Here is a 21797-nt window from a genome sequence, read left to right on the forward strand (position 1 = left end):
TGCGGTTTAACAGACTAATTCGTTCAAAATCTAAGCAGATTTTATATTATGATACTTGGTATGCTAAAAATGTTCGTACAATTGCGGACTAATTTAATCCACCTTTACCTTGTCATTATAGATTATGTGAAGAATTTGTGTTAAACTTTGAAGTTCTCAATCCGATAGAAGAAAATACAATTTTTTAATTAAACATATTCCTCTTGATTGGCTTGAAAACCCAAGTGTCACAAATATTTAAGCCACGTTGAGTCATGATGAATAATTACAATTGATGTTATCCGTGCAAAGAAAAATAGGCAAGTCTCTTTAAATTCAGGTAAGAAACAAGTTTTAAGTAAATGGGCAAACCTATGAAAGGCAGAATTGTTTTGAATAAGCACGATGATTGCTTATGCGATAAGGTGCCTCTTAGCCTCTTAGTCCCAGATAAGTATATGATATAGGCCTACCAGATAAATTTAAATCTCATTTTTTTTTAAAGATAGAAGATGTAAAAATGTGTCTTATCTTTTTATCTGGTAAGTTGAAGAGCATGTATACCTTTAAACGATAATAACAAACAGCAGACAGGTGAAAAATATCATTTTCCCTCTATTTTTCAGTTCAAATCAATTCGTGTTTATTTTATTCAAACAGAACAAAATATTCAGACAAGGTACATGTACAGTGTATGTAAATTTGAATTGACAATACAAATGTAATAGAATGTGGAGACAGCAAGAAAAACAAAGTTTTATGAGCAACTGCCACCTTAACCAAAGCAATTATGATAAAAGTCATATTTAGTCGAACAAATACATGTACATAGAAATTAGAACCAATGTAACCAAAATCACATATTGAGAGAAATACAATAGACACATAAAAAATATTTTTTTTTTTGTATTGGTCATGAGGAAGGACGTACAAAATTAATGTGCGCTGACTTACCAAGCTCTCTTTCAAACTCAACCCCGTGGTCACGCTTAGACAAACTAGCGTACCAATTGCACCAACCTGTGGAGGGAAAGAGATAGAGATAGATAGATTAAAAGATAGATAGGTGGAGGGAGAGAGAACTATTCGGTAATAGGCCTAGGTGTTTTATATAAAAGCGAGTCTACAACCAAGTGATCTTGCCATTCGAATATGCCCGAAAGAGAGAGAGAGAGAGAGAGAAAAGTGTTCAGTCCTGACTGCCAACCTCTCCTAATCTGTGAATCATATACATGTACTCTTCTAGTTTACAAATAGATCTAGTCAAAGAGGAACTATTTAGAAATGTCTTTACTCATAAGTACCAAGTTCTTATGTTAATGTCTCAAAGAATAAAGGTTAAAGGGATAGTACAGTATTGGTGGAGATGAGAATTGGGCTTTTAACTTTTTGCGAGATACCAAGAAAACACTTATGAGATAGTACAGAACATACCATTTTAAGAGGAATTCAAAGTTTATTTGATGAAAATCGAGTTTTGAATGACTGAAACATCCAAAAACAAAGTAAAACAAAGCGATCGTAATAAAGTGTGGGTCCCACACTTTCTAAAATCACTCTTTTTGGATATCTCGGCCATTTCAAAACCAATTTTCAGCAAATAAACGTTGAATTCCTCATAGAATTACATGCTCTATCATATTTCATGAGAGATTTCTCCTTATCTCACCAAAAATGTTAGAAACCTTAAATTAGGTCTGAACCAAAACTGTACGATCCCTTTAATTTGTTGAAAAAAATGTAAATAATACATTTTTAATGGATCATTAATACCGACTCACTGAAACCTAAATATCTTCCTTCTTCTTTTTTAACTTTTTAAAAAGCTAAAAAAAAATATCATCTTAATAAAAGAGATATATTTTTAGTTACAATTGTTTTGCATGGGGAACAAAGAAAATTATGTCAATGTCAAGATGCCTTTTCAAAACAATCAAATTTCAAATTGATTTTATTTTTTGTTCACCGTTAGCTTATAATGATCTGCTTTAAAGATGAAAAAAATTATTTGAGTCATGTTGATTTCTGTTTTCAGCTAGATGTACCAACAAGTTGACACACTGAGTCTTGTCTTCAAACTTCACCAAAGAGAGGGACATAGGCCTATCCTGACTTGCCAAAATCTAATTGTAAAGACTGAGCTCTTTCTACCTGCAACAAAGTGCAGAACAACCAGAAGGTAAAAAACGGTAAATGTCTTAAATAGCGGTCTAATTTGAAATATCTTTTAAATACTAACTTACTAAGTGTTTGATTATCAAATGTATCACTTCAGTGCCCAGTTGAAAATACTTGTAATGCCAAATCTGAATACATTGAGTCTCAAATATTCCTATTCCATTTGAATAAATTGTAATAAGCATGTTTTCACTTTGACCGTTGCATTACAATGCAGTGTACAAGTACTTTGCAAACAAAGAGAGGAGAATAATCTTATACACGTGTATCTCCATTTATATAAGAAGGGGAGCAAATCTATGATCAAATGTGTATTCTTGTTTTCTTGTAAATTCATTGCATGTTCTATTGTAGAGGATCATATGAAAGAACGGTATTCTATCTACTGAAGATGAGATCATATAAAAATCAAACATAAATGTAATCAAGTAAGATATATGTAATGAAATATTTCTCAACCATGTCAATTGGCACAAGTGTTTAATGTGTGCACAGATGAAAATACGTCTGTAGTCACAGATCAATTAACTTTCCATTGTTATTATGTTGCGTTAAGTATGACGTAAGGGTGATATGCCGTGATGTATTGTTCTTTATTTTTATCAAGGTGTCAGCAACAAATGGACATGCTGAGTTTGAGATCACATCCACTAGAGTGAGGGGGAGATAGAAAGATGTCTTGACTGCGATGTGAATGCCCTTTCCAGCTCACAAGTAAGTGTCAACGATTTGAAATTAGGAATATCATCTCATGAATACAAACCGATTTATGCAAGGAAATCATATCCTAATCCACGTACAAATGAGAGCATGATACAATCAAATATTTGTGTACAGGAATTACAGGTGTCAAGATGACTTCCATCCTACATAATTCATTTTCAGTAAGATATGGCTTTAGAGCATCAAAGATGATAATAACAATGACATGATTAATGTATTACATGTAAGACATATTAATGTTGACAGTGACCTGAAGATCAAAAATCTCATACTAAGGGATTCATGAGATCGTGATGATTAATTCTAATTCATGATGAATGTGTTTGTTTTTTGTTGCAGTATGATTATCCTGTTTCACTCATAAAAATGATAACTTATTTAAGTTTTTGTTAATTGTATTTTCGACCAGAATTAGCACAAAGTGGACAAAATGGACCCTGCAAACCACAGCCAACTACGGACAAGAGAGAGAGAAAAAAGAAAGAGACAGATGTCCTGACTACCAGCTTCAAATCTGTGCATCCTGTACTCTATTTCGAAAGGAAATATGGGAGGTAAGCAATAATACATGTAAAATGTAAACCCAAAATATGTTGGAATATTTTGCCAAGCCTTTGACATCTTGACCAAATTTTTGACTGTCGATCGTTCATTGGGCAGAAAATTAACGCATGTTATGCTAAATGAATGCAGCACTGCATATGCATGTAGTCAATCAGTCCAACAACGAAGATTTACATGAATTAACGCTGATTATTTTTTCTAGCCTCTGTCAAAGATGGTTGCAGGAGTTTTTATGTTGTTGCAGTCATCCATTCACACGCACATTTGTCCTATTCTCATCTTGCAATAACTTAACATTTACTCAGCGAATCATCTTCAACTTTGGTTTTATACAGAAGAGATGATTACCTGCTGAGCCTTGTACAAGTAGCATTTTAGTTATTGTTGTGATTTTGCTGCTGATTGTAAATTACAGGGAAACCCTGATTTTTATTGACTGTAGAGCATTGCTACCATGACATTATGTTTACCTTCGGATGGCAAAGTTACCATAACCTCTAAGCAATTTGACTTTGATTAGTTATGAGGGTATTGATGTGAAAGGTCACGGGGACATTATATGCACGAAAGTGTTGAATGTATCCAGTTGCAGTATCGGGCAAGCCATACCTTGAAATTCTTCTGAATGGAATAAAAAGCTTAATGGAAAGAATTGGATATTGGGATCATGAAAGTTTCCTACATTTTATATTTCATCGTGTACTCACGGTTAAATTGCTACAATTAGGATCTACTGTATAAAATAATATACTTTACAGTTTCAAGGAAACACTACATATAGAGGAAATCAAGTAACCGTATGTCTTTATTAGCGTATATGTCACTGTGTCTTCACCAAAGATTGAAATGCCCATGTCACTTTCCTTATCAAGTAAAGACAGATACACCGTTCTTTCTCTCTCTCTCTCTCTCTGTCTCTCTCCAGAAACAACCCTGCCAGGCTATCCGGTCCGCATCCAGATTCCGTATGAAGGATGTCATCAGAACCTGAACTTACATGTGGAATGCATCCATCTAAACTTCTCAAATATAATCACAATGTGCTTTCAGGACTATTATAGAAGTTGAATATATAAAAGACATGTGTATGTATTAGAAATTTCTAAGAATCCAGATTAAATGCTTCTTTTCTAATCTTTTTTTTTCCCCTTAGTGATGAAGTAAAACAAGGCCTGATATCAAAATGTGCACAACACTACTTGGCAAAGAGCATTTACAATATGATTTGATGTAGATCTACTTCCAATTTTGATGGCAGCATTATAGGGATGAGGGATTGTCTACTTTTGGTTGAGATGGGGGCTGAGATGGAGATTTTGTGAAATAATGAGAACCCTGTTATGAAATATTAAAGAGTAAACAATACCAAGAGGAATTCCAAATTTATTTGTTAAAAATTGGTTTTGAAAAGGCTGAGATGTACAAAAACAAAGGTAAATTGGCACCTCGTCTACAACCACCCTGTCCACTGTCCACCTAGTCTAATGCCATCTCGTCTAAACTCACTTCGTCTACTACCAACTCGTCTACCAACCATTTTGTCTACATGCCAATTAGTCTAATTGTCATTTCGTCTACTAGCCATTTTATCTAATGTTCAATTTGTCTAAGTCACATTTCGTCTAACACCCATTATGTCTATTGACCATTTCGTCTATTAATCATAAGGTCTATGAATAAAATAGTCTACAGCTCATTTTGTCTAATAGCCAATTGGTCTACAACTCATTGTCTAATAGTCAATTAGTCTAATAACCAGTCAGTCTACTCCCAACTGGTCTACTGCCAACTGGTCTACTCCCAATTGGTCTAATCCCGACTGGTCTACTCCAATTGGTCTACTCCCAACTCGTCTACTCCCAATTGGTCTACTCCCAACTCGTCTAATCCCAACTAGTCTACACCCAACTGGTCTACTGCCAACTTATCTACTGCCAACTCGTCTACTGCCAACTCGTCTACTGCCAACTAGTCTACTCCCAACTGGTCTACTACTAGTTATAGTTTTTTTTTTTTTGTTATTGTTATTTAAGTGTACTTCATCCAGTTTCTTTTTTCCCAGTGAAATAGGTTGAACACCCTTGGTGCCCCATTTGGTTTAAATTTTTATGTTCTAATTATGACAATTTTTTAGGAAAAAAGATAATGTCACAGTGTGAAAAACTTGCTGTGTTATTTTTGTGGTGGATGTGTAATTTATATCAGAAGCAATCATGCAGCATTTATATGTCCAAACTTCAACACTCCATCCATTCAACTTTGATACACAATCATAAGTATGGTAAAAATGAAAAGGAACACATTAGAAGCACATTATCAGTATTCTTTATTCTGTCTGCCACGTACTGATGTATGTAAACGGTTAAATGCACAAAAAACGCCCACATCGCGCGGATCGTTAGTACCTTCACTAGTGTACCAAACGCAATGAAAATCAAATTACACTCGTACTCGATAATTCCTCATTCGGGATCCCGCCAAGATCGCTGCATGCATGCGCACGGAGGTACGGGTGGACTGGGATGGTCGGTCGAAATGTAATTCTGTTTCATATGACTGACAATTCGTTTGTGATGGAGGATTGTAACTGAGCTAGTTTAGTTATTTTACGGCCAGAATGTAGACTGAATAATCATGTCTCACCATTAATTAGTATGTCTTTATATTCAGCATGTGCGGAATTAACAACTAGAATAGTCTGATATTGATTTTTGTGCTAATCAAGGGCAGGGTTTAATATGAATAGTTCATGACAGTGAGACGGACTGGACACTAGACAAAGTGGTATACTCATTATTAGCATGACCAGATGGAAATGATCAGTTTGGGTAAATTGTTGAGAGTAAAACTATATATCAGTTGGGAGTACACCACTGGTATAGACGAGTATAGACCAATTGGGAGTAGACAAGATGGGAGTAGACCAATTGGGAGTAGACCAATTGGGAGTAGACCAATGGGGAGTAGACCAGTTGGGAGTAGACCAGTTGGTAGTAGACCAGTTGGGAGTAGACCAATTGGGAGTAGACCAGTTGGGAGTAGACCCAGTTAGTAGTAGACCAGTTGGGAGTAGACCAATTGGGAGTACACAAGTTGGGAGTAGACCAGATGGGTATGGACAAACTAAGGGTTGGACGATATGATAACTAGACAAAGTGAATGTAGACTAAATGACTTGTAGACGAGGTGGGAGTAGACTAACTAGTAGTAGACAAAATAGATATTAGACGACATGGCAAATAGAGATTGTGAGTGTAGACGATTTGGCTATAGGGGGGTGGGATGCGGGGTGGGAATAGGGGATAGGGGATAATGGATAGATTGTATTTGTTTGTTTGTTTTTTAAATCATGGGTGATGTTTTACTGGTTATGATAAATGTATATTGTTATCCTGAATGTAAGATGTAGGACGTATTTTAATCTTACATTGTTATACATTTTATTTAACTTATATCATACTCAGTTTTATATTTTGATTGCCATTTTAACTTGTCGTATTTGTATTGTACTTTATGTAATATATTGTTATAAATTGTAACATTATACTGTATCAAATTTGTTTCGAATTGTAAATTGTATTTCAATGTTTTTATGTAATACAGGGCTCTCTTGTAAAGCAGTTTTATGTACTGAAGAGACTACCCTGTATAAAGAAGACAGAATAAATAAATAAATAAATAAATAAATAAATATTAGATCAATTGTTTTGTAGATGAAATGCTCCTTAGACGAGTTGGGTATTAGACAGTACGGGTAGTGACTATTAGACAATATGGGTACTGGACAAAACGAGTTGTAGACCAAATGGGTATTAGACGAATCGGTAATAGACGATATGCCAGTAGACCAATTGGAAAATAGACATAGTGGCTGTAGACGAGGTCACTATAAACCAAAACAAAGAGGTCCTAATAAAGGTGGCACCCACTTCTAATTATTATCATTCTGTGTCACTTTAAAAAAAAAATTCTCGGCCGTTTCAAAACCAAGAACTTTAATCAAACAAACTTCATATTACTCTAAGAATTTGATGCTCTTTCATATTTCATAAGTTGTTTTTATTTGCTTGCAAAAAGTTAAAGTCTGAATCTCCATCTCAACCAAAACTATACCATGCCTTTGAGACTCAGAGTTACAAGCCGCATAGTAGTAGTTCATGGAAATTGATCCTGTTATTTCCTTTGAAGCCCAAACGCCAACATTTTAATCCTGTCAGATTGGAATGTCTTTTGTTTTTGTTTTTATGGGGGGGGGGGGGCAACAAAAGGGAAGTGATCTTTGCCTTTCTTCATCAGATGGAGGAAAATATGTGACATGTTAGTCAAAAAAAAAAAGAAAACTGCACGTTGAAGTGCTTAAAAAGAGAAAATTTCACAAAGTAACAGTTGGTGAATCTGAAGGGAAATAGCATAGAGCATGTTTTTTCTTTTCTAGTTAAAGATATAAAAGAATAGTATGTAGCTTAAAGGAACGAACATAAGTAAAATGTTTCAATCCAAACGCCAAGTACAAGAAGTAGTGAAAAGAAAATGTACTGGTCAAGATGTATGTTTTGCCAGGTTTCTTTCACATGTGCCATAATTGTCATGATGTTGGTAATACTGTAATATATGTTAGCTATTCAGGGCCCCAGCAATGTATTCTGGTACTTGGAATAAGGGAAAGTATTAGAGGGAAACACCCATGCATTTTGGAGAGGTGATTTTTTTTTCTTTACTGAGAGACGAGTATTCAGTACAGATATCGGTATCCAGATATCTTATCACACTGGTCTGCAATACACAAAAATAATATCAGACTAAAAGTAGATTTTTTTAAAATTTGGCAGTCACCATTCTAATTTAGTTGTACATTGACGAAAGGTCAATGCAACAGCGTACAGTCATAATTAGCTAGGATATGTAACCACAAATTGTTAAAAAGATAGAGATATTGAAATATTGCTTAAAGAGAACATTTTGTTTTTCTAACTGGTGTAACGTTTGTGATGCTGGACACGTTATAGTATATGTCACATTAAAAAAAAATTGAGGCTATCAATGCAGTTAATATAAGTCAGCGCATTTGTATTGTTTTTCAAACTCTTTGGATGTATGTCACATAGATTTGTTCATGAAAGACATTCTCACTGAGGACTCATTCTTTTCTAATGCTTTTTAATCATTTAAGAAGATTGCTTTCAGATGGATTTTTTTGTTTGTTTTTAGATGTTCACAAATGGAGACTGAGGTTCTTTACCTTTCAAAACGAAATACTGTTGAAGAGAAATAATTATATATATTTTGCAGGATTCAAGCATGTTCTTACTGTGTATGGTATTCTAATCAGCATTTTGGTAACCAGCAACATAGATGTCAAGTGCTGCTATTCTAGTAAATGTACGCTAATGGCGAATCATTGCTTTAAAAAGAGAAAATCGCCTCGTTTACTGTTTACTGTATTCATCGTGAACGCTGTTTGAGACGGTGGTTGCGGGCGTGTGCACATTGTGTACCTCTCTAAAAAAATCGAGTGAAAATTTTCACTCTTGAAGGAGTGAATACAAAAAAGAGTGAATTTAGAGTGAAATTGGAGTGAATTTCGAGTGAAAATGTTCATTTTCACTCGTTTTGGAGTGAGGTCAGGGATCACTCCAAAATCTTCGAGTGATCCCTGAGGTCACTCCAAAATGAGTGAAAATGAACATTTTCACTCGAAATTCACTCCAATTTCACTCTAAATTCACTCTTTTTTGTATTCACTCCTTCAAGAGTGAAAATTTTCACTCGATTTTTTTTTAGAGAGATACTGTAGTACGTTTTGTTGGTTGACTGGGAATTTAGAGTGTTGGTGATAACTGAATGATTTTTTTTTTCACAAATTTGTGATAATATAGAAAAAAAAATCGAATTGCCAAACAAACAAGTTGTTACATGTCTGCTCTAAGGACATAGAACTTGGCCAAGGATTAATATAATCTGCAATATAGACTCGATGATTATTATACTGTAACGGCTTAATGATGGGAAGGGGAAATGAGGCTGTTATTGCATTGTACGCATTTCACTTCTACTTCCTTTTTACTTCTTTTTTTCTCTTTTGAGGGTGATATTTGCCTTACTTTTTCACACAAATCCGGGATACATATATAGACCGGGGGCCCAGAGCATTTATTCAGCTGAAAAGGGTCACACTTTTTGATGGTCTCATCATGTAAGGATGTGGCCAAGGGTCAATAAAATGAATTGCTGGCAAGTCACATCCTGTACCGTAAGCCTAGGGACCACAAAAAGGGACCCCGAAAAATGGATTTATTCAGCCGAAGGGGTCACGGACAAAAGTTGGTGGATATTGTTCCTTGGGTGTACTTATCATGAAAACAGCATTGCCAGCTATTCTATCCTGTACGGGGCCCTAGACAGTTAGCCCCAAAGGGCCCCACCCCCATAGGCCTACGTATAAACACACACACAAACATTGATTTTATTCAATTAAAAAGAGTCAGGGCTAATTTCTTTTGCAATGGAAGGAGTACCAATCAGAGATATCCAAAACACCAAAGCCAGCTATTTATACTGCACGGGGCCCCAGACAGTAGCCCCAAAGTGCCCCACCCCCTATAAGCCCTACGTACAAACACACACAACACACACACATTGACTCTATTCAGCTGATATGAGTAACGGCTAATTTCATTTGCAATGGAAGTAGTACCCATCAGAGACATACAAAACACCAAAGCCAGTTATTTGTCCTGTACGGGGCCCTAGACAGTAGACCCAAAGTGCCCCCCCCCCCCCCCCAACACACATACTCACACATAGTTTCATTCACCTGAAAAAGGGTCATGGCTAATTTCTTTTGCAATGGAATTAGTACCCATCAGAGAAATCTAAATACCAAAGCCAGTTATTTTATCCTGCATGGGGCCCCAGACAGTAGCCCCAAATTGCCCCCTTACCCCCTCCCCCTCCCCCCCCCCCCAACACACATTGATTTTATTCAGCTGAAAAGGGTCACGGCTACTTTTTTTTATGTTTTTATTGAACAATAATAACATATGTACAAAAATAGGTATAAACACAGGCTACTTGCTTTTGCAATCGGAAGTAGTACTCATCAGAGATATCCAAAGCACTAAAGCCAGTTATTTCATCCTGTACGGGGCCCCAGACAGTAGCCCCAAAGTGCCCCCTACACACACACACACACACACACACACACACGCACACACACACACACACATATATATATATATATATATATATATATATATATATATATATATTGGTTTCATTCAGCCGAAAAGGGTCACGGCTAATTTCTTTTGCAATGGAAGTAGTATCCATCGGATATCAAAATACCAAAGTCAGATATCTTATCCTGCACAGGGTCCCGTACAGTAGCTCCAAAGTGTTTTGCTTTATTCTCTTTATTGTGTGCATCTCTTCTTCTTAAATATGCGCTCCTTCGTCTTCATTTTCGCGACAACGACAACGCGCCCTCCTCATCATCATCAGGTTTGCTGTTCTGGCAAACATTTTCAAGCGTATCGGCTACGTTCGATTTTAGAGCGGCGAGAGCGGAAGACGTGCATAATTGAGTCTGGGAAAGCGTAGGAACAGCGTAACTAAAGCGGCCAACAGCGTTATCGAAGCAGGAATGAAGCGTCGTAGGAACAGGCCTTGATTTTATACGAGAGTAGAGAACTTAGTGAGAGCGTCGTTAAAGGGGGAAGGTCGTGCTTTGATCAAGAAAGCGGCGCAGCAGCGGGACCATGTCGTCGGTGTCTAGTTTAGACTATATTATTTTCCCGTTCTTGTGCCGCTTTTACTACGGTCAGAAAAACCTGGAATTGTTACGCTCATCCCGCGGTATTTACACTGTCACTGCTCTCTCCCCGTTTGAGCTACGATTCAAAATAGGTCAATCTTGATGGGGAGATGAGGAAGAAATTTTGAAACAGTTCAAAATTTCTTCCCGATCTGTAAAATTGCCAGATCCAACCCCATCACCCAAACGCTGCTGCTACGATGCTCCCGGTCCCCGTACACTTTTGCCGCTCTCTCCCGATCTGACAGATTGAATAGATCGGGATGCAGATCTTGATAGTGGAATTACATGTGGGGACACTGTAGGAACACTCCGTGGGGCCCCGTACAGCTACATAACTGGTTTCGGTGTTTTTGATACCTCCTTGAGTACTACTTCCATTGCAAAAGAAATTATAGCAATGATTCTTTTCACTTAGAATAAAATAATACGGGAGCACTTTCCAGCTACTGGCTGGGGGCCCCTTAACTGGATGGGTTTGTGTTTTACGTATCTCAGCTGTTAATTCCACTGCCAAGGAAAATAGGCATACATGACTGTTTTCACCTAAAAACAATTAATTCATATGGGGTGGGAATACCTTGGGGCTATACCTGTCAAGGGCCCTGCATCCGGGCCAATATCGCACCTCTTTTAATCGAATTCTTTAATGTTGAATTAAATTTAGCAAAAATTTCGCCTAGATGACATGGTAGTTCAATCACATATTAATCTCTTCATTCAAATTTATTTTGAAACATTCACATTACCTCTAACCTTATTCTAAATAGCACTTTTTCAACTGAAATCCATATATAAGACAAGTACCATTCCACTATCCGTTCATTCATAAATTCATAATGACATAGTCACGTGATTACATGCCGCGCTCGTTCATTCAAATTGATTTCTGGCCATCTAATTTAACATGTTCTGCAGTCAATTAAACAGATGTGTTCATGCTTGGCCTCTTTCCTTATTTTCTTTCGTCGTAGTTATTGTTTTGTAAGCATCATAGCATTTCATGTTTTCGTATTCGTTTAAGAGACTTTGACACCATTTTTAACGTGCTTTTTGAATCCAAAGAAGTAAGAAGCCACAAATTATCTGGCCGTTACGAGCGCTTTATTACGAGCGGTCGGCCAGTTACAAGAAGTCAAGGTTATGATCCTCAAATTTTTTTTTTAATTCTTTCTATGTCTTCTAGAGATATACGTCTGTATATATTGTGCTGTCATGACTATAAAAAATGAAGTTAAGCTGCATTACTGGTACACGTATAGGCCTATAATGACATGTATATGAAAGAGAAGGAGCGTTACCAGTCTGGTTACAGAACAACCAAATCAAGTTATACTAGATAAGAAATATGACACTTTTACTGCTTTATAACAGTAATTTATAGATGAAACGAAAACACACATAGAAAGACATGTTAAAAAGATCTGAAACAAAGAAATAGCATGATTTGAATTTGAATGAACACGTTTGGAATTTGACTGTCTTTCGCGAAATTTAATGACTGAAATACACTTTTCGGCAAGTCAAGGCGAATTTGAATGAACGTAGGGTACCAGCCAATTTGAATACACATTTTACGAATTCGAACGTTCTATCAAAATTAATGAACCAAAAAAAGTGCGAAATTGGCTGGGAAAACCTAACTGACTTTGATGTTTTGGGTATCTATGATGTAAACTAAGGCCTACTTCGATTGTAAAAGAAAAACAACTATGACTCTATTCAGCTAAATGATGTCATAATAATTATGTGGGGGAGGGGCACTTTATGGCTACTGTAACCTGGGCCTATAGTACAAGATGAAATGACTGGTTTTCGTAATATGGTCATCTTGGTTGTGCACTATACAGAAGTATGCTTCCTTTGCAAATTTCTTGAGTGTTTTGCTGACTGTAACCTATGGGACCCCGTATACAGGATAAGATGACTTGCTTTAGTGTTTGTGATATCTCTGTTCAGTAGGCCCTGATATTAACGTTACAAAAGAATTTGTAAGACCATTTTCAGCTGATTCACAGTACATGTATAATGGATGGGACACTGTGGAGCTACTGTCTAGGGCTCTGTGCAGGATGAAATAACTAGCCTTGGTATGTTGAATATCTCTGATAGGTACTTCTTCCAGTGTAAAAGAAATTACCCGTGTTTGGGGCTATACTGTGCGGGGCCCCATACAGGATAAAATAACTGGCTTTGGTATTTTGGATATCTCTGATGGGTACTACTTCCATTGCAAAAGAAATTAGCCGTGACCCTTTTCAGCTGAATGAAACGTGTGTGTGTGTGTGTGTGTGTGTGTGTGTGTGTGTGTGTGTGTGTGTGTGTATGTGTGTGTATGTGGAGAGGGGGGGGGGCACTTTGGGGCTACTGTCTGGGGCCCCGTTCAGGATAAAATAACTGGCTTTGGTGCTTTGGATATCTTTGATGGGTATACTTCCATTGCAAAAGAAATTAGCCGTGACCCATTTTGGCTGAATGAAACTAATGTGTGTGTGTGTGTGTGTGTGTGTGTGTGTGTGTGTGTGTGTGTGTGTGTGTGTGTGTGTGTGTTGGGGGGTGCACTTCGGGGCTACTGTCTGGGACCCCGTACAGGATAAAATAACTGGCTTTAGTGTTTTGGATATCTCTGATGAGTATGCCTACTACCAATTGCAAAAGAAAGTAGCCATGACCCTTTTCAGCTGAACAAAATCAATGTGTGTGGGGGGAGGGGGGGGGGGGAGGGAGCAATTTGGGGCTACTGACTGGAGCCCCGTGCAGGATAAAATAGCTGGCTTTGGTATTTTGGATATCTTTGATGGGTACTACTTCCATTGCAAAAGAAATTAGCCGTGACTCTTTTCAGCTGAATGAAACTAGTGTGGGTGTGTGTGTCGGGGGGGGGGGGGGGGGGAGCTCCTTTGGGGCTACTGTCCGGGGCCCCGTACTGGATAACATAGCTGACTTTGGTGTTTTTGATATCTCTGATGGGTACTCCTTCCATTGCAAATGAAATTAGCCGTGACTCTTCTCAGCTGCACGAATGAAATCAATGTTTGTGTGTGTTTGTACGTATGGCCTATGGGGGGTGGGGCACTTTGGGGCTACTGTCTGGGGCCCCGTACAGGATAAAATAGCTGGTATTGGCGTTTTGAATATCTCTGATGGGAACTACTTCAATTGCAAAAGAAATCAGCCGTGACTCTTTTCAACTGAATCAAATCAATGTTTGTGTGTGTTTGTACGTAGGCCTATGGGGGGTGGGGCCCTTTGGGGCTACTGTCTAGGGCCTCGTACAGGATAAAATAGCTGGCATTGCTGTTTTCATGATAAGTACACCCAAAGGAACAATATCCACCAACTTTTGTCCGTGACCCCCTTCGGCTGAATAAATCCATTTTTCGGGGTCCCTTTCTGTGGTCCCTAGGCTTACGGTACAGGATGTGACTTGCCAGCAATGCATTTTATTGACCCTTGGACACATCCCTATATGATGAGACCATTAAAAAGTGTGACCCTTTTCAGCTGAATAAATCTTCTGGGCCCCCGGTCTAATATGATAACATTTTTATGTCGCCGACTAAGTGTGCGTTCCAAACAACGTTCATGTAAACAATCAACCATCATAAAAGAAACATCTAGTATAAGTCTTCTGCGGGAGAATAAATCAAAATAAAATGCAAACACCTCGCCTTAGAACATTACAAAAGCAAAAGTGATTTCGTGCCTATCCCTTGCAGGGCTCCGTTTCAGGGCCTGAGAATGCAAACTATATACACTGTAGCATTATGAATTCCAAAGCATTCTCGGGGGAAGGGGTGAGTATGCAGGATGGGAGATTTGGTATCATAATTTTTCCCAGAAACACGTGATTTGTTATCACGGTTTCCATGACAACCATTTCCGAACATAGTAAACAATTTATATATAACTCTTAGGTTTCATTGTTAAACATAGATTAGTTAGATTGATACATTTTTCACACACACACAAAATGTTTCAACACTTTCGTACGTTTTACAATTATGAATATTTGAAATTTTCAGGGAGTGACCTAATGATGATCAGTTTCCATGGTAACAACACTACTGATTTTATTTTTTTTTTTTTGGGGGGGGGGGAAGAAGCACATTTCAGTCATATCAAGGTGCCACAAAGGGTTTTGCATCGTCAGCTATCCAACCTGTCCATTGACTTCGCCAATTATGTAAGATAAATACCTACACGCACTATACCATGTACATATGCGCTTACGCTATACATTCGATTTTTCATTCATAATGCGCGTCCGGTAAAAATACATCGTCCCATTTAGGATAACATAAAACGAGTTATCTTTCGCCTTATCTTTTAATTTCTCTGCTGCATAAGATATCAGAATATATATTATATTTCAAAAAAATAAAAACTTTTGAATAGATTGATTTAGGTAGTTTAAAAAAACTTTGAAATATTGGTAGATTTTACAAAGTACAATTTTGAGTAAATCAAGTTTTTATGTTTCATTGCGCCATATATGTGCGTGTAAAAATTCTACATTCAAATGCATATTAGTCAGGTTCTAAACTTGAAATGGAAGATAACACATTTCTAGTTTGAAAGGTACTTATCAACCATTACTTATTTCGGTAAAAAAATAAAAATCGTGATTTTTTACATTCTTTCAAATTTTGTGCTAAAAAAGGCATTTTCCGGCAAAAACGCGCTTGACATCCGGCCGTACGCTAAACTTGAGTATTTTTGCAAGAGTTTCAGCTGGAAAACTTAGCATTAACAAATTTTGCCGTCCAAAGTAAAAAAAAAAAAAAAAATCGTCTTGGCTGGCCTACTATTTACGAATGGGCGACGGACCGGACGAAGGTCGTTCCAGGTTGGTTGCATATCCTACGTCTCCCATCCTACGTCTCCCATCGAAACTCCATGATGTGTCTTTTATTCACCTCGACCTCTTGTACTAACACTCCAAACATTAGAAAGTAACAGAGAAAAAAATAGTTTTTACTATCCTTTTAATCCCCCCCCCCACACACACACACATGACAGTAGAAGAACATCCACCCTCCATCGTCTCATTCCCGAGTTGCAAACAGTGTAATACCAGTTACAGTAGCATACAGCATATAATGTTTGATTATATATTTGGAATAATTATTATGCCCAACTTACCAGTACACATCCGCAGACGCTGCATTATCATGGGACATTCATCACACTCCCTCTTAAACACAGCCTCTTGGTCAGGCTGAGCGTTCAGACCTGCAGGGACGAAACAAATAGAGAAACTATCATGAAAGTTTTAACATCAAAAAAGTTGTGCATAACACACTTTGCGCTCATTAGGATTTTTTCTCACTAATCTGATAAGTAATGCGGCACCTCTCGTAGCTCAAGTAAAGAGAGGAAGAGAGAGAGAGAGAAAAAAGAAGCAATGGCTTAAACACTGCTTAGACTGCTGGCAAATGATGCACACATCATGGACTTATATACAGAGTAAGTTTTCAAGTGCACCATTGTATTTTTGTCATTCAATCTAATATTCACGATAGTTGAAAATGTGTTTTCCTCGGTGAATCGTATTACAGTACTCTCCGCGTAATCGGGTATCGCTTAAACGGGTACTCCGTTTAATTGGATAGTAATGTCAAAATCAGTTCCAATGCACATTAAAATTACCTGATAATCGGGTTGCCTCTCCGCATGAATGGGTAAAAAAAAATGCTTCTAATCTAATTTCTACCCACATATTATCGCAGATATAACACTTCAAGAAATCATGAATGTCATAATTTCCACGGCTAATCGCATTCTCTGTTTAATTTGCAAAGAAGACCGTTCATTTGGGGAGTGATTAAACATGAAAACACATGCGCCAGTACCGACTTGCCACACGTAAACGAACATTACACATGCAGCTGGCACTCACATTGCTTAGACAGACATGAGTTGAACACACTTGCGCTCCTCCCTTGCTCCGCAACAAAATTCACAATACGAGATGTTTGCAACGAAAATCAGGCCGTGCACCAGCTCCAAAATTTCTCTTTAATTTCCCCAGTCACTTCTCGAAAAGTAACCCGATGTTCTACGTGACTAATGCACGCAAAGAGACGTGTTCATTTCGGAAAACGCCTGCGTGTTAGCGAGGAGTCCATAGTCAAACGACAAAGTTTTCTGAAGACACATTGTCCATAAAAAGAGTGTAAATTGTTGCTCTTAACTGAGCAAGTGTAAGGTATATATGATTAATGTGCCGTGCAAGCACGCGTGTTAAGCATACAGTGTAGATGTTTGGTGCACTGTACAATGCATGTACATACACATTGTGTGTGTCAATTGTGAACGAGACGTGTTCTTCTGTTAATCGGGTACTACGCTTACTTAATCGGGTAAGAAACGCTCTGCTAGGGCCTTCCCGAATAAGGGTAATATTATTCCCCCTGCCTTCTGAAAGAGAGAAGTCGAGTGTTCTTTTGTTATGCGAGAAAAATAAAAATATGTTGAATTTTCTTTATTCTTTCTTTAAATCGTTGTACTCATGTGACATCACAAGCTATAGTAGTCGTTTCATCCAGCCGTGACTGAGCAGAAACTTCAAAAATTCATAACTTTTTAACGGATTGTCCGATTTTGCTCAAACTCTCACTGATGTGTTCTACTAATATTGCTGCATTCACTCAACCCACATGTCTACGAAGGTGAACTTGTCCTTTAATCTTCACATGATATGTCTTTATTCAATCATATCCAAATCTGTTTTTTTTTATGATATTACTTTGCATAAAATTCCTTGTTGTTTAAATATCTTATTCTTATCTTTTATAATATTCATGTCATCATAAATTTCACAGATTATACCTTTCTTTGTATTAGTTTTTAACAGCTGATAAAAATACTCTATATTCTTTTCTTTCTTCAGACCATGGTGCTCGAGATCGAACCTTTGTCGCACAAAGTCATATAATTTTTCCAATTCCTTCTTTTTCTCATCAATCTTATTGCTTATTGTTATACTGGCATATCTACTAATTTATTTTCTAAATCCCAAATTTTGCTTCTAATTTTGTAATAACATCCTTTCTTATTTTAGCATTCTCATTAGAATATTTCATAATGAACTGTCTTAATTTCATCTTGATAAAATAAAGAAATACAATTCTATTATAAATTTGACTCTCCCAGATCTCTATATAACAATTCTTTAATTTCACATTTCACTTAATCCACAAATTCATTATATCCAAACATACACTATAGTTAAATTTTCAATGTGATTTTTCCAAAAGCAGGATTTTGCTTGGAATCTCCCAGTGTTAGACTGACACCGCAGAGATCAGGTGTATAAACTGAGACTAAAATATCACATTTGTTTACATAGTTTTTCTAAAGATGAAGAAACAAAATATAATCTGATTTAGTTTAGCGCTAGGGTTTTCTTCCTAAATGTAAATTGTTTTCTATTTGAGTTTCTTTCCCTCCATATATCTATCAAATCAAATTTGTCTTAAATGCCCATTAATGCATCCCTACTCTTAGCTTTTGTCACTTTCAAAGTGACATTTTTTTTTTTAGTTAACCAAAATGATGTAGCGCTATATTCGTCAAAACGTTAAAATCCCCTCGTATTAGACATTTGTCCATCCTATGCTACCATTAAAACTCGTCCTAATTCTAAAAAGAGCTCATTTTCACATTGGTATACCTGTTCTTTGTTCCTTGTATGAAGAATACATATTATTTCCTAAAATCATTTTAACATTGAACTTGTCCTTTGATAAATATTATTATATCTTCTTTATCCACTAATAAATTTTCCACTTTAATGTCTAAGTCAGCCAAAAACATAATTGCTACACCCTTGCTGTGATTAGTTCCATGACTGAGTACCCCATGGCCACCTCAGTCTAACTTCCACCTGTCTTCGAAATCTGCAGTACTAAATAATTCCTTGTAAAAATACAGTGCTAATTTTTTTCGCTTTGCACCATTCAAAAACACTTCCTCTTGTTGTTGCATCTCTAATTCCTCTTATTGTAACTGAAGTTAAAAATAAATACACACACACACACACATACACACATACACACATACACGCACACATATACTCTAATACCTAATCTATAAATTCTAACTTACAGGGAAGATGCTCGAAATTTACCCCACCGGAATCAGTAAAGATTATAGAAATTTGGATAGTGATGCGGTGAACGACTTCCATTTACCGCAAGGAATGCATATTTAGGAGTGTTTGACAAGCACAAACACAGCTGATAAGAAGTCTGCAACTCGAAATGTTCTTATTCATTGCACATGCCCCAGGTCTAGACAGATTGGTAAATTAAACATTTCGAGGCTTAAAAGTTCTCCTGAAAAACGTACCTTCGACCAAGATGGTTGTAAGGACGATCAGACAATATGTGCTCTTCATGGTGGATGATGTTCTCTCCTCTGTTCGTATTCGAAGATTGGTGTCTGATGGTCGCACACCCTTCCTTTTATCTGCCCAAATTAAGAAAAAAAAAAGATAAATCAAAGTTGGATTCTCACGGGCAAGAAGCCAAAATATTTTGCAGGGGTGGATCTAGGAATTCCGTAAAGGGGGGGGGGGGGCGAACAATACTTCTGGTACTACAAATACTTCCTGGTTTCTTTTCATCTTTTTCTTTTTCTTTTGCTTTACAAGCAATTAAAGAAGGGCGCGCGCCCTCTGAATCCGCCACTGTTACGTGCTTGAATGAATATCTCGACGTTTTGAAAAATATCATCAGATCAGCTTTGAATTTATATAATAGTAAAAAAAAAAAGAAAAAAATCCAAGACATCTAAGGATTAAAGGTAAACAAGATAATCAACTTTTTAGTAATAATGTGAATCTGTATGGCTAAATTCACTGCGCCGGTCCGCAGATGACACACAAGGGAACTTAAGAATTTAAATCCTACGAATCTGATGCACATTTTTTTTTTCTTATTTTGACAGGCACCATTATTATCCATGCCGTACACTAGTTTGTCTCATATCAACAACATACTTGTAACATCAGTGTACTGAAATTAAAAAAAAAAACACATTTTTCTCTCACCCTTTCTTGTGCACATTCCTAGTTGTTAAAGTTTATTTTGAATGTGTGTAGAAAGTCTTTTTTGTTGTTCATTTTTGTGATACATTCAGTCAAAGCCAGTTTTCTCAAAACCTCAAAATTTGCATGAATATATTTCTCCTGCTAGCGAAAGCTAACCCTGGTTCAGATGGAATTGCAGTTTGTGTTATAAAAGGAGGAGTTATTTATTGTTTATGTGAACCCCAAGTGTAATATTCCATAAATGTTTAGATGCTGGTGTTTTTCCTGGTAAACTGAAAATAATACGTGCAATACCTGATATATATAAAAAAAAAACAGATTCACGGGATATTTTAAGTAATTCCTATCCGATATCGGTTTTGTCTCTTTTTTTTCAACACTTTTTGTGATATGTACTTATAATACGCTTGTCTATTATTCTTCATCAAACTGAGTGCAATATATTCACTTCGATTCAATTTGAGCAAGGCTTTGATTCTCTTGACCATGATATTTTACGTAATTAAATGAATTTGTATAGTATAAGAGGAGTTGTTTTAGATTTATTTGGCAGTTATTCATCTAAACATAGTACATTGTACAATGTGTTGTTTTAGAAGACATTTAATCTAAAACCAAAGATTTGAAGTGTGAAGTGCCCCAAAAGTCAATCTTGGGACCTCTTTTATTTCCGTTATGTATGAATAATTTATATAGTACGTCTGAGGTTTTTAGATGGATATTGTTTGCTGATGACACCAGTATCTTTATGTATCATAATGTTGGACCCCCAAACATTGCAAATGAAAGTCAATAATGATCTTATCACAATTTTTTAATTGCATTTGAATTTGTCAGTAAACATAAGTAAAATACATTTTATGATATTCACCAACAGAAAGGTCGATGTAAAGGATGTAACTACATATTTAGCAGAATCTGAAATTAAACGTCTGGTCCCCTTAGAATTTTTAGGAATCAAGATTTTTGGAAAGATTACACAAAAAGTATTTGCAATAAGATATCAAAAAATAGTGAGACACTTTTTCACCCACTGTTGTTCCTAGAATGCAATGCAAAATCCCGTTTTACTATGGTCTTTCTATTTGGGGATGTGCTGGAAATATATTTATACAAACTTTTAAACTACAAAAATTTGCGATAAGTTTCATGAACCATTCAACTTATTTAGCTCAAACTTCACTATTTTTTTTTTCATACCCAACTCTGTATAATCAATATAAGTGATATATTAGCTAATCTCTTGTTTTGATGGCACAGAGAACTTTTACCCAATTCTCTGCTGCATTATTTCACTTTAGATACCCATATTTATTCATACCGTACCAGAAACTGTTCACATGCCCAAATTAAGAACATCTATGTCAGACATGAATATGTATATTATATATTATACATATATACATATATATATTATATATTGTATTGTGGCGAACCCGCCGTTTCCTGATTGTTAGAGTATTTGACTGTCTGTGATGCCTC

At 36.6% G+C, this 21797-nt stretch overlaps 2 long non-coding RNA genes across 2 annotated transcripts; one reads left to right on the plus strand and one right to left on the minus strand.

Moving 5' to 3' along the window:
* Positions 1-961: 961 nt before the first annotated feature.
* Positions 962-19634, minus strand: LOC140227524 (uncharacterized). The gene is made up of 3 exons (XR_011901056.1): positions 19613-19634; positions 16403-16492; positions 962-999 (listed from the first exon to the last, which is right to left on the minus strand). It is a non-coding gene; the product is annotated as an uncharacterized lncRNA (long non-coding RNA).
* Positions 2021-3350, plus strand: LOC140227523 (uncharacterized). The gene is made up of 3 exons (XR_011901055.1): positions 2021-2158; positions 2765-2871; positions 3290-3350. It is a non-coding gene; the product is annotated as an uncharacterized lncRNA (long non-coding RNA).
* Positions 19635-21797: the final 2163 nt, after the last annotated feature.

Source organism: Diadema setosum, chromosome 4 (assembly GCF_964275005.1).
Source record: "Diadema setosum chromosome 4, eeDiaSeto1, whole genome shotgun sequence".
Taxonomy (NCBI): domain Eukaryota; kingdom Metazoa; phylum Echinodermata; class Echinoidea; order Diadematoida; family Diadematidae; genus Diadema; species Diadema setosum.